The sequence below is a fragment of the Emys orbicularis genome, chromosome 3, assembly GCF_028017835.1.
Source record: "Emys orbicularis isolate rEmyOrb1 chromosome 3, rEmyOrb1.hap1, whole genome shotgun sequence".
Classification (NCBI taxonomy): domain Eukaryota; kingdom Metazoa; phylum Chordata; order Testudines; family Emydidae; genus Emys; species Emys orbicularis.
The window spans coordinates 84,977,613-84,991,489 of record NC_088685.1 but is presented as its reverse complement, the minus strand read 5'-3'; positions in this window follow the sequence as shown (position 1 = coordinate 84,991,489).

The window sequence follows — 13,877 nt, the reverse complement described above, 5'->3', positions numbered from 1 at the left end:
TGTATTACAACAGGCTGGGCAGCGCCAGATCTTTGGCCCTTTGTCAAGAAGCTCTCCGCCTTTGGGATTTTTGTGTGCTGTATGCCATTCATCTGATAGCCACGCACCTGACTGGAACCAGGAACGTCCTGGCAGATCACCTCAGCAGGACTTTCTCCTCTCGCCACAAGTGGCTGCTTCATCCAGAGGAGGTCAGCATAATCTTCCAGAGATGGGGAACTCCCCAGGTGGACCTGTTTATGTCCAGGCTGAACAGAAAATGCTACATGTTCTGTTCAATCCGGGGAATGACAGGAACTCCCTGTCAGACGCCTTTTTCTTTCCATGGTCGGGAGCACTGATGTATGCTTTCCCGCCAGTGCTGTTGATTCGCAGGGTCCTTGTGAAGATAAAGCAAGACAGGGTGAGAGTTATCCTAATAGCCCCCGCGTGGCATCGCCAGCACTGGTTTGGCACGTTGCTGAGCCTTTCGGTAGCCGCACAGCTGCAGCTGCGCCTGTGGCCAGATCTGCTGTCATAGAACCATGGCAGCCTTTTGCATCCGACCCTGGCAGTGCTGCACTTGACAGCTTGGCTTGGCCCAGGTCCAGCAGGTCTTGCTGGGTAGCAGGAAACCCTCCACCAGAGCGACTTCCCTGGCCAAATGGAAAAGGTTCATGTGCTGGGCCTCAAACTCCAAGGTTTGTCCCTGTCATCGAGCAAGGTCCACCTGGCTGCTATCTCAGTTTTCCATCCTCCATTCCAAGGCCGGTCAGTCTTCGCTCAGGACATGACAGCACATTTTTTGAAAGGTCTGGAGCGTCTCTACCAGCACATGCAGGATCCTCTTTCTCCCCTACCCCCCAGGATCTGAATATCGTGCTGTCAAGGCTCATGGAGCCTCCCTTTGAGCCTCTGGCTTCCTGCTGTCTCCTGGAATGTCTCATTCCTGGTCGCGATAACGTCGGCCTGCAGGGTGTCTGAGATCAGGGCGCTTACTTCAGAGCCATCCTGTAGTATCTTCTACAACAATAAGGTCCAGCTGCAACTGCAGCCAGCATTTCTGCCCCAGGTAGTTTCCTAGTTTCATACTGGCCAGGACATATACTTGCCCGACTTCTTTCCAAAGCCTCATGCGTATGATGAGGAGTGCAGGCTACACAGATAGAACGAAGCCATTCTGTAAGCTGTTCATTGAGGTCGCAGATAGGAGGAAAGGTCGTCTGGTGTCTGCTCAGAGCATTTCATCCTAGATCATGGCCTGCATCTGCTACTGACATGAGCTGGCGAAAGGGACTCCGCCGGTGATCAAGACGGCACACTTGACATGGGCAGAAGCGTCGTCAGCGGCCTTCCTGGCACAGGTACCGATCTGTAGAGCCGCTACCTGGTCATCCGTCCACACATTTGCATCTCATTATGCGCTGACCCAGCAAGCTCGAGACGATGCTGGCTTTGGCAGAGCAGTGCTGCAAGACCATGAACTCTGAGCCCACCTCCATGGATACTGCTTGTGAGTCACTTACAATGGAATGAGCAAGCACTCGAAGAAAAAAAATGTCCATTCCATTAGTCGCCCTCCTGCTCTCTCTCGGAGTTGTTGGCAAGAAGGAACTGAGAGGGCGTGGGCCGGCAGCGCCTGCTATCTTGATGCATGAGTGCAGCACTCAAGGGGGCACCACAGCTGGCCCTGCGGATTCTGCTAAGGCAAAAATCTCCAACCACGCACGTGGGCGTGTGCACACCTAGAATGGAATGGACATGAGCCACACATCTCAAAGAACAACAGTTATGAAAAAGGTGGGTAACCGTTTTTTCCCCTGGTTAGGACTATATTGCCAATTGGAGTACAGCATTGGGTCTTGTCCTCAATGTACACATGAATCCCCATGTAATAGTGGTAAAGTATGTATAGGAATAAGGAGGAATCAGATTGCCCTTTATATTGAAATGTCTTTGTTTCAGTGCTAAACGTTTAAAAATCTGATTGATAGGAACACTATAATAACTGGCATTTTCTTAGCGTCTCCCTTGTGACAGGGTTGAGCCTGTTTCATAGCAATTAAAAATCTACATCATAATAAAAATAAAACTTTAAAATGTACAAATTCATTAAAACAGAAAAACAAAATCCTAAATTAAACAATACCTTTTCCTCTTTTTAAAAGCTACTTAATGTAGTTCCTGATCTGACTCCAGCAGGGGGAGACAGGTGCATACATTTCTTTAGGGAAAAGAATTTTCCTCTGATCAAGAGGATACCTACAAAATTTTTAATTCTCAGGGGTTCTTTTCCTTTTGGGTGCAGGAGGGTGTTACATGTGCCCTTAACTTCTTTCAAATTATGCTTTTAAAAAATTCACTTCATCTTTAGGTTGTGGCAAAGTAACTGAAAGTGCTAATTAAATGATCCTTAGAACTGATCAGTTGTTTGAATCTTAATTCTAGTTGCTGTTCTAAATAATAGAATCCTAGCAGGCTAACTTTGTTTTAAAAACCATCCACCTTTCAAACACAGGATGGGGAACTGCATAAAAAAGGGTAATTGTAAAACATAAACCTGTAGTTATAAATGTCAAACACACAAAGTACATATTTGAATTCAGTATTGAATTATTTTGAGGAATGGCAGAAGTATGTTATGATGAAACATTCTTGGTGATATAAGCAATTAATTGTGTGTATTCCCATAGCTCTAAAAACTGCAGGCCGTACCATTTTCACAGCTTCCTGGTGGCCATTCTGTGTCCTGGTACAACTAAATATTATTGAAGTTTAGGCCATTTTAAACTTAGTAACCAGAGATTTAGTGTTTAAAAAATATTTAGGTATCTGTCACCTAGAAGCTAATTATAAATTTCTGCTGTAGAAGGGAGACTGTTTTAGAGCAGGAGTCAAAAGGCAGGACTCCTGAGTTTTGTTTCTTCCTACCTCTCCAACGGACTCACTATGGTCTTTGAACAAGTGCATCACTTTGCATTTATTTTCTAGCATTACTGCATTAAATAGTGGTAATGCTTACGTACCTTACAAGTGTTTGAGGTTTAGCTAATGTAGATCCTCCAATGGAACACATTAGATATTTAAAGATTTTTGTATTTCTAAACTGATGACTGTACCTTTTGAAGCCATGAAGTGTAATGTACCTGGAGTGTCTAGTTGGTGACTGTCTACATCTTTGGAGGAAGGTAGACTGTTCAGTTTTTAATTTATATAAAGCTGTATTAATCTTAAAAATATTGTTAGATTTAAAATTCTAGGATAACTAATAGGGGCTTGACAGGGACTGTGATGGAGGAAATCTTCCTTTTTATTAAAATACATTACACTATGATTCAGCAAAGCACTTAAGCATTTGCTTAACTTTTAAGCACTTGCTTAAATTCATCCCTATTCAGCAAAGAATTTAAGCACATACTTAATTGCTTTTGCTGAGTTGGGGACTTAATAAATATGGAGAGTAAGTAGAAAAGAGTTATTATGCAAGATAGGTTCAATGTTTACATACTTATGTTAACATTGAACTTGAGTGTAGATTAATTACAAATACAGTACACTATATATTGGTATACATGGCTTGTACTTGCCTTCCTCCACTTTCTTGTGTAAACCCCTTAGAAGCCACTACCTTAAACACACAGAGACTTCACTTAAATAGTTTGAAATAATCTGCTGCTAAAATAACTGGAATTCTAGCATTCAGTTAAATGCTTAAATAAGTTAATTTTAATTAAATTATGTATATTTGACTTTGCAATAATGAAATTAATATAAAATGTAATTGACATGATTGGACTTAAAGCTGCTATAGAACCCTGCTTTTTCTCAGAAAGTTATGCCCACTGAAGTGAGGTAGAATTTACTTTTTTAAGCAATGTGTGAAATAAGTGATCATTTTAACTGTTTTACTTAGTCTGGCCTTTACTAAAAATGAAATGGAAAAATAAACTTTCACACCTGCCATGTAAATGTAATGGAACAAAGGGTGTTCCACAGAACATTATGGGCAATACTTTCATCTTTAATTTCATTTAAAATAATGAATCTGTTTGCTTTCTCCGAAAGCCAGGGCGCTGACTTCCTGGGAGAATCAGACACATCGCTGAATGTTGGCATATGTTCCCATCCACATTTTGGGGAATGATCCTGGGGAGTCCTGCATGCAGAATGGCTGCAGGATCAGGTCCTTACATTCAATTAAAGGGAGTTCTTGGTTGAGTCTTACATGTCTGCAACTCTGAGAATTTTCACTTTTGTTTCTTTCAAGCTGACACTTTATCCCGATTCTTCTATCGAACACAGGCAGGCAGATTCGTACACCAATATAGAGTTCTGTTAGAGACGGGGTCACTCTACACAGAAGCAAGTAACTGTCCACATGAAGCAGGATCTGAATCTGCATAACATTTTGCACTAGGAAAGGCTGTAGAATGAGCATTTTACAAAATGTAATGGCTTTGGTGTTCTTGAGCCTTATGGCTCGTTGATAGATTTAACTGTTTTTAGAAGAGCCATTTGGCCAAATTCACCACTGCTACAAGCACATGCATGTCCAGTGAAATCAACACCACCATATACTGACTGTGAATTTGGCCTATGGACTTTGTGTAATGTGGATGATCAGTCAGTGAGAAGTATTTATGAATACAGGCTCCAATTTTGTGTGTGTGTGTGTGTGTGTGTGTGTGTGTGGTGCATGCGACTACAGTACAAAGGAGCCAGCTTAAGATAGATACACTATTGACAGTTAAAGTTTCAAGAGCTGTTAACAGTATTCGCAAACTTAAATGTTTGGAGATTTCCATTCCTGTACATTCTGAGGTCACTATCGTTACGTTTTATTTATGTTACGAGCCCTTGAACGCTTGGAGGAGAAATCTCTTTAATTATAAAGGAGCAATAGACCTGGCAGTATAATAGGTTCTTCCCAAACCACCTGGAAGTTTGAGGGGGCTGATCATAAAGTGGGGGAGAGGAGAGGTTTGTGCAAACCATGCTCCTGGCTACCTGCACTCATTGGAACATCACAAGGACTCTCAATTTAAAATATGTAGAGCAGAGCAAATACCCTCTTGTACCTTTCATTCGATTTTGTGTGTGTATATAGAGAGAGTCCTTACTCATCAGTAGTTCCATTAACTGCACTAACTTCCCCCTAAATTGCCCCCTGGCTGTGAATGGAGAGCTGTGCAGGTGTGGGCAGTATGTTGTTCACTTTGGCATCTTATTTTTCTCCTGTGCATTCAGTCTTTTGCTCATATATCTTGACTGTACCATTTGGATGTACTAATTTATGCATGTGCAGTACAATCATTTATATTCAAGTTGAGCAACCAATTTACTTACATCCAAAGCTCCAGTAATTACTATACGTAAATCAAGTTAGATGAGATTAGGTTATAAAGGATGAAAAATATGCACTGTCCATGACAGGGTGGTGGTGTGACATGACAGATTTTAGGGCAAGCTATTGATCACTTGAGACATGCAACATGTTTCAAAATGAAAATCTGAAATTTGCCACTTTCTGCTTTGTTTTGCTTTGTCATTTTGGGTTGATTTGAAACTCCGATGTACGTGTGTACACACAAATTCAAACAAACCCCTAGAGATGAAATCCCCAGAGTTTTGCATTGCTCTGCTCATTGTTTCCTAGAATGAACCGATGGACTCTACCTATGAGCAGGCTCCAGCCTACTATTTAAGATGAGGGATCTTTTTTACCCAATTACTTTCTCTTGAAACTCCATGTGGCTTACGTGGCTACTATATATATATATATATATATTCCTGCTGCCCCCCAGGTTATGAAGGTTTACTTTTCACAGTTAACTTTCTTACATAAGGTTTTCTCTTGGTTGTATGTTTTTATAGCTCCCTACAGACGTAGATTTGTTGGGCATATTCAATCTCTACTTTTTTTTCCCTTTGGCAGGCTCAATAGTTCCCAGATTGGGTTCACTAAAATGATAGGAAGCTGCCCCCTGTATGTATATGTACACACACTCTGGGTTCCCTGCCAATAACTACATTTAAAATCTCAGAATATCACCTAGCTTCCTAATACATTAAGAAGAATTAACATGGCAGTCAGTAGATGATAAATACACCAGCAGCATATACCCATTTGACTCCACTTAAAATCCCAGTCCCTCTGCCCTCCACAGAACTCCTATCATACAGGTGGGATTTACAGTGTGTCCTGGATGTTAGAGTTCTGGCTATTTCAGAATCAGGTAGGGTGCTAATTCCAGGGCCCCCCACAGAGAATGCTCTTGCTGCTACCCCTTCTTTTTCATGACAAGGCGGGGGTCAAGCTCAAGTGTCCCCAGCCTTAACTGGAGTAACGTGGCATAAAGAAAGAGGTGACCCCACGTGTGCCTAGTCTTGTAGAATAGTACTGTTATTTCTATTACAGTAACACCTAGAGGCTCCCAAGTGGGGATCAGGGCCCTATTGTGCTAGGCCCTGCGTTCGTACACACACACCCCTCTAAAAACACTGGTCTGACACCAAAGAGTTTACAATCAAGACATTGGATGAGACAACAGGTGGATAAAAGCAAATAAATAAGCTGGAAAGGACAAATTAAACAATAAAACAATCCTGATTAGCAGCTTAATAAGTGGAAGTGTCAGCACACTGCCTAGCCACTGGTTATAGGTCAAAGCCTACACCCTAAAGCTCTATCCAGAGACCACTCAACAGCATAAGCAACTTCTGCACTTACTGTTAAACGCTAATTGTAAAAAAATTAGAACCATATTATTCAAACCCTAGCACCTTTTAAGAGAGAAGCCTGGTCATCTGGTCGAGCATAGGACTGGGAGACTTGCAGGAATGATGGCAATTAATCTTTGTACTGCACTTTGAAGTGTTAGGTAAGTGCTAAGAATTAAATATTACAATAGCTCCCAGCCTGCATGTAACACCAGCCTTTGTAATATAGGTTTCAATGGGTTTAAGGTTATAGGCCAGGCAGTATTAAGATAATTCATAGACATGGGCAAAGCTCTTTAGGATGCACTTCATGACAACCTACAAATGATGGAAATATCGTAACAGCAGAGGGACACTAATACATCTCTATATTTAGGGAAAACCCTAAAATCGCTTGGCAAGAAATCACCCCCAGAGCTATAACAAAATTAAGCTAACTACAATATGATTTTTAAAATTCATTTTTGGGTGTTAGTCAACTAACTCAGATACTTATAACAAAAGAGAAATTTCCTTTCACTGGTACCAAGCATAGTTCGCTTCTGGAGTGTGCAAAGTTTGAGAGTCTTGTTTATAAGAGAATTTGACAAGCCGTTGCAGAGTTATACTTGGGTGAAGAACATGGCTAGTTTGTTGTATTCTTAATTGGATGTAACTTTGAAGTCCTTTGTTTTCAAGCCTGTGGGATTTAAAGCCCTGTTTTATCTTAGATGTGACGATAACCTCACAAGGTATTTGAATGGTGAATTAGGGGGCTTTGCTGCATCTCCCTTTACTAATCTCTATTCTTTTGAAGGGAACACTGTCTAGTTGAAATCTAAGCGATTTTAAAATATGAGTTTATAGTGGTTTCAGGCACTACACCTGCTCATGAATACCCAGTCAATATTTGTGGTTTGCACTCCCTCTTTAGTTCCAGTTCTGACACTGACGACTCCTGTGTCCATATATGTGTCTTTGGCAAGCTGAGTCAGAGGTTAATCTGTAAAATGAAATAATACATCCAAGGGCCATTGCAATGATTATAAACTTTTGGAAAGTGTTCTATAAATTCTAACTTATTGCTGCTTTCCTTAGAATAGCCATGAAAAGCTCTACGCATGCAAGAAACTTTAGCATTAATATTTTATTTAAAATTTTTAAATAAGGAAAACTAGGGCCAAGGTTTTAAAAACTGGAGCCTGTAGTTAGGTGCCTAAATCCCTCTAAATAAGTGACCTGATTTTCAAAGGTTGCTGAGCACTGAGCAGCACCCACTAAAGTCAAAAGGTTGGGTACTCAGTGACTTCTGAAAATCAGACGGCTTATTTAGGCCCTGACATCCATGTTAGACACCTAACGTTAGCCACTCATTTTTGAACATCTTAGCAAAATATTTAAAACCAAATTTAACGATTGTGCTGTATATGGAAAAAAACATTTTGAGTGCACTGCAGAAAAACAAAATGCCAAAGCTAGCAATATACTGCAAGGGCAATAGTCTGATATTAAGCAAAGAAGATTATGGATCACGACTGGATTTGCTTCTAGACATATGAAAAATAAAGACCACTTGTCCAATAGATTTTTCATTAGATGTTGAAAAAGTGTAATTCTCAAAATCCATGTTTGTCTGGGTTTTCCCTTTGCTGTGTGTGTGTGAGTTCCAGCCCTCTTTACACTACAGAGAGTTATTAATGGTCTTTTTCTTGATACTCCTAACCCAAGAAGCTTTAAAAGGAGAGCTGCCTCGGTTGAACTTCCTAAAACTCCTGATCCAAATAAAAGGTCAAACACTGTTATAAATAATAAAGTTTTTGCATGCATGTGTCACTCTGGTACAGACCAGTTAATGGACATTGCACACTTTGGCTGCTGAGGTTGTGTTTCAAGCATTGTCATTGGATTCATTTCGCTGTCCAGCTAATGGTACAGCCAGACAACAGATGCAAACACTGATATACAGTATTGGTTTAAATACAAATGATGCTACTAAAACATTTTCTTAAATAAAGGATGCCCAGACAATTTTTGTTAGCAGTGTTGCTATAACCGTTTTGATCCCAGGCCATGAGAGAGACAAGGTGGGTGAGGTAATATCTTTTATTGGGCCAACTTCTGTTGGTGAAAGAGACAAGCTTTTGAGCTCCTCAAACCTGAAGAAAAGCTCTGCCGAGCTCAACTTGTCTCTTTCGCCAACCAGAGTTGGTCCAATAAAAAACATTACCTCACAGACAATTTTTGTCTGTCTGTCTAGTTACAAAAATTTACTAGGATTGTACCTGAAAAGAAGCTAATGTTGTTTGGCCTAGGTTCTAAATAATATTCTGTTTCACCTCTTTTTGAATTAATGAGATGGTGACTGAGAGAATTCAGATTTTGTAAATTATGTGTAGCAATTTTTAGTCTGTCTAAAATCTAATGTTCACAAACACATCTGGTCTCTCGTTTAAGCAGTATTCAGCTGCTTATGCTGGCTGCTTGTGTCACACAGTTATAAGCAGCTCTTAGCTTTCAGCACAAACTATGGCAAACGGGTGGATTCATCCAGGTTTGACCATGCTGATATGGTTTATTTAAATGAATCTTAGACCAGCTGAATTAGATGTTGATTTTAAGGTGACTCACAACCACAAAGCTGATGTCCTGCAGATGTGCACTCAATTGTGATTCCACATTGGACAGCAAGCATGTTGTTAGTAATGTTTCTCATACTACAAGGAGCTTCTCCCGTAGATAGGCAGAGATTTATTAATGGAAAATGGTGCAAAAATATTAAGAGATGTTCTGCATAGTGCTGGTTTTTGTGGGACAGTCCTGGAAATTGAACCTTGGTGCTAAAAGATTTTGGGTGAAATCCTAACTCCCTCTGAAGTTAATGATAAAACTCTCATTGACTTCTATGGACCCAGACTTTCACCCTTTGTGAGGAATAGATATAAGGCAAGGGTGTGATCTGATGTAATTTTCACAAAGTGTCTGAATCTGTGAGGATCTGAGCCCTGGCAACTCTTACTGGTTTCACTGGGACACGTGAGAGCTCAGTGCTTCTGAGTATCGGTCTATAAATGTTCAGTAGGGTTAGCATAGGAGACCACACCAATATAGTATGTTCATTCCAACCATACAATTGACTTTAAGACTTCTGGTCTTAAAAATCCATAAATCTATGCATGAAAGTGCCGTTTTAATTGATCTCCTAGATCATGACTATTATTCAAACTTCTAAAACAGACCATAAACTGTACCACCAAATCTGACTTGGCTACTGGAGAGAATCTACTTCAGGAGTCATAGTTTCTATTTCTAGCTGATCATATAAAGAGATGATACATAAGGAAGTTTTTCAACTGAGATTACAGCAAATAATATACAATTCTTCTTGACTGATGATGGCCATCCAACTACCTATCTAATTAAAATCTATAAACTATACTGGCATATATAATTTAAAAAGCAGCTATGCTATAGTTTAACCATACACGTGTAGACTAAAAAAAAATCCCCTGTCCAAAGAGAGGGAGATAATTATAGTGAGTTTGGATAGCAACTGACTTTACTTTTTTTATTGAATTACAGCAGGGAAAGGATTATGAAAACTCATTTTTATATATAATATTTTACTGCTGCAGTAACTACTGGGAAAAATCAAATCCCCCAGGACTTGTACATCTTCACATAGTTTTGTTTTAATAGTTTTCTCTGCTTGGGTATTGCTGTGTTAGTGTTATCTGGGCATGCTCCAAATGACTATATATAATATTCTTATTGCAGGATTTAGCAGATGGTGCTATTGCACACAGTTGTTCGAGGATTTTGTTTGTTTGTTTTAATGTGTGAGCAAATGTTCAGTTTTTGGAAGACCTGCTCTGTTGTTTTGTTATGCAGCAGTCACTGGAGAAAAGTGGTGGTAGATAGCAGTTTGCTCTCTGGTTTATTCTTTATTTGGAGGCAATTCTTGGGACAGAGTAGCTTCATGGAAACCAGACATTGGTGAAGGAGCTGGGATTTCTGGAAGACCAGATTGTCTGCATGCTGCTTGACTGCCTGTGTTCCAGGACTAGTGCAAATAAAGCAAGTTACATGCAGAAATTACCCAGACTTTGTGATTTCTCCTCCACTGGGAAGCTGGTTTACAAATCCCTGGACATCTACTACCCCTTGACAGGGAGCCAAGAAATGGAACACTGGTGTCAGAAGAAATGGAACACTCATGTCAGAAGAAATGGCAACAGTATTAATGCCAAATATCCAAAACCAATATTTGTCCAGAGGCCATTTGGTCCTTCTCCCTGTGCTGCACTAACACAGCTGAGCTCAGCACAAGGTGCTCAAGCTTTTGAACCCTCCCGCTAATGCACTGTCTTGCTTGGGCTGTGCTTTGTCTGTGAGGTGTGTTCTCAGAGCAACATTTCTGGCTTTGCTATCCTGAAAGATGGTCCAGGAGTTAGGGCAATCTCCTGGGACTTAGGAGACCCAGGTTCGGTTCCCTACTCCATTACATACCCAAGGTCACTCAGAGAGGGTAAGTCGCTTAGTTTCCCTGTGCATCAGTTTCTTGCCTGTATGATGGGGATATTAGGGTAGTTCCCTACCCCAGAGGGGTGCTATAAAGATGAATATATTAAAGATTGTGAGGTGCCATATGCATACACAGACAGACACTGCTTTTCATTCACCTGGAGTTGGGCTCTGAGCATGGGGCTTTGAGTCCCCTAATTCTTCCTCTCCCACTATGGCATCTCTGCTACCTATACCCTAGCATGAATTACTGAAGCTCAAGGCTTTCTGGTGTGGGTCCTTGTTCCTGCAGCTTGCAAAAGCATGGAATTACACATCCCAAAATGCCTTGCAAGACATATCTTGAAAGAAGACATTTTGAGATGATATCCCAGACTCTCACAAGCTGTGGCTATTACTGGGCCATTTAACTTTGAATAGGTATTTGAAAATGACTTCCCTGAAGCTGGTGTATGAGCTTCAGATGTCTTGCCGAAAAGGCCAGGAAGGATTATATTAAAACTTTTTTAATTAAAAAGGAAAATAAATAATCAAAATATCAAACTCAGATGCTCCTATGAACCAGTTTGAGAAATGACATGGTAAATGACAGCATAATTGAGGATCTAACCATGTGGCCTAAAGTTTACTGCTCGATTTATGCTTCTGTTTTTTCTTGCATTACCTCCAGCAGTATCTAGTGCTAGAGCTGGTCAAAATGTTGATGAAAACTGAGATGAAGCTCAAGTTTTGTGCCAAAATGCAAAGTAATCATTTGCACTACAAATATTTGGCAAGCTAGTTAGCAAGCTCCCATGCCTTGCAGTTGAATATCAAACTTTTGGCCAACTACCCATTTGAATCCCAATTAATGTATATGCTAACATTAGTTTATATTTCACAACTTGACCGTATTAAACATGCCAATCATTGTGCCTTAAAGTAATTGCATCCAAAGAAAAATCTGGATGTTGGCGGTGTGATTGTAAAGGTTTATTGTACAAGTATAATGGTCTAAGCATCGGGTTTAAAATATTTGCATTCAGAAACCACAGGTTTGAATTCCAGCAGGATCAAACCAGTCTGTCTTTCTAAGGTACTAAAGACAAGCATTTAGACACCCAGCTTACCCTGTCTATGGTTTTCTGGATAAGGTCATAAAAAACAAAGTCTTGCCTGGTTTTCATGGACCTCATGAGGTAATGTAGCCTAATAGGGTATGAGTAAGTCTACATGCACACTAAAGCAGGGCTCTGTCTCAGGTTTCAGCCCAAGCCCCCTTTCATCCACACACACACCAGTCTGACCCAAGTCAGACAGTACTCTGCAAGGTCCAAGCCCTGTCATTTTGCAGTGTGGATGCGGATCAATCCACAGACCTGAGTCAGAAGGTCTGTGTAGTGCAGTATGGAAGTGTTAGCCTGGCTGAGACACCCAGTTCCAGGAATTGTAAACCCAGGTTTACAATGTAGTGTGGCCTGTCAAGCTTGGGATTGGAAACACCGAGCCCCCAAGCCCTGGTCCCACAGACCAGGCTTAGTGTGCAATGCAAACATATCCAAAGTGGCTAGGAGTCTGATCTCCTGCATTCTATTCCCATCTGACTTGTTGTGTCACCTTAGGCAAATCATTTAACTCCTGTGGCTCAGTTTTCCTATCTGTAAAACAGGGATAAATATGTTCCTTAGAAGTGTGTTGTAAGAATTAATCAGTGTTTTTGTTTAACACTTTGAAAATACAAAGCACTGTGTTGTCTGAGTACTGAACATTAGTAGATTGAAACATCCTATGTTACTTTTCATAATAGGGTTGGTGGACAAATCTCTAAGCCTCAAAAATTTAGCCCTCAATTCAAGACAGCACTTAAGCACATGCTTATAGTTAAGACACTATTGAAGTGCCCTTCCTGAATAAGGATGCTTTCCTAAATCAGGGCCACCATTTATTAAATGGTCCCTCCTGACAGACAATATACAGAAACTGCTCCAGGTCTTTCAAAATAAGTGATAGGGAACAGGAAAATAAATTGAGAGGGAACAGGAAAACAAAATACCTACAGAAAGAAACACAGTGGTTTTCAGCTTGTGACCTGCAAGGAGCATATAAGTTACAACAAAAACAAAATGCTTGCAAAAAAGCAAAATGTCTGTGCTTTAGCTAAGTTTATTTCAAATAGAAGAACATATGTGTGTTGCTTGGTAGTTAAAATGTCAATATCTATGATACTGAAAGAACTGTGCCTAAAGCACTTTTTTGGCTTTAGTTCAACAAAACACTTTAAGCATGTGCTTTGATGATCTAGGATTCTAGGCCCTAAAGTCTTAGGGCTCCATACTGCAGGCACATAGGCAAGTGCTTAGCTTTATGCACCTAGTCCCACTGCTTAAGTCTTTGCAGGATCAGTGCCTTTGAGTAGTAAATAGCTAGAGCAACATGACGGTTTTTAACCACACATTCTGAGTTTAAAATACCTGAGGGCTGGTCTACACTCCAAAGTTAGGCTGATGTAAGTGTGGCACCTCAAAGCATCACCCTGGAATCCCCATATTCATCCCTGTCATATAATTATGATATATTTCATACAAAGCATGTAAGATATCATATGAAAGGTCATGATCTGCTGAAACCCATTGTTCTGTCAAAATATGTATATCGTTAGTGTGTATGAAGTTGAGATTTTGTTGTATGGTTGTTACTGA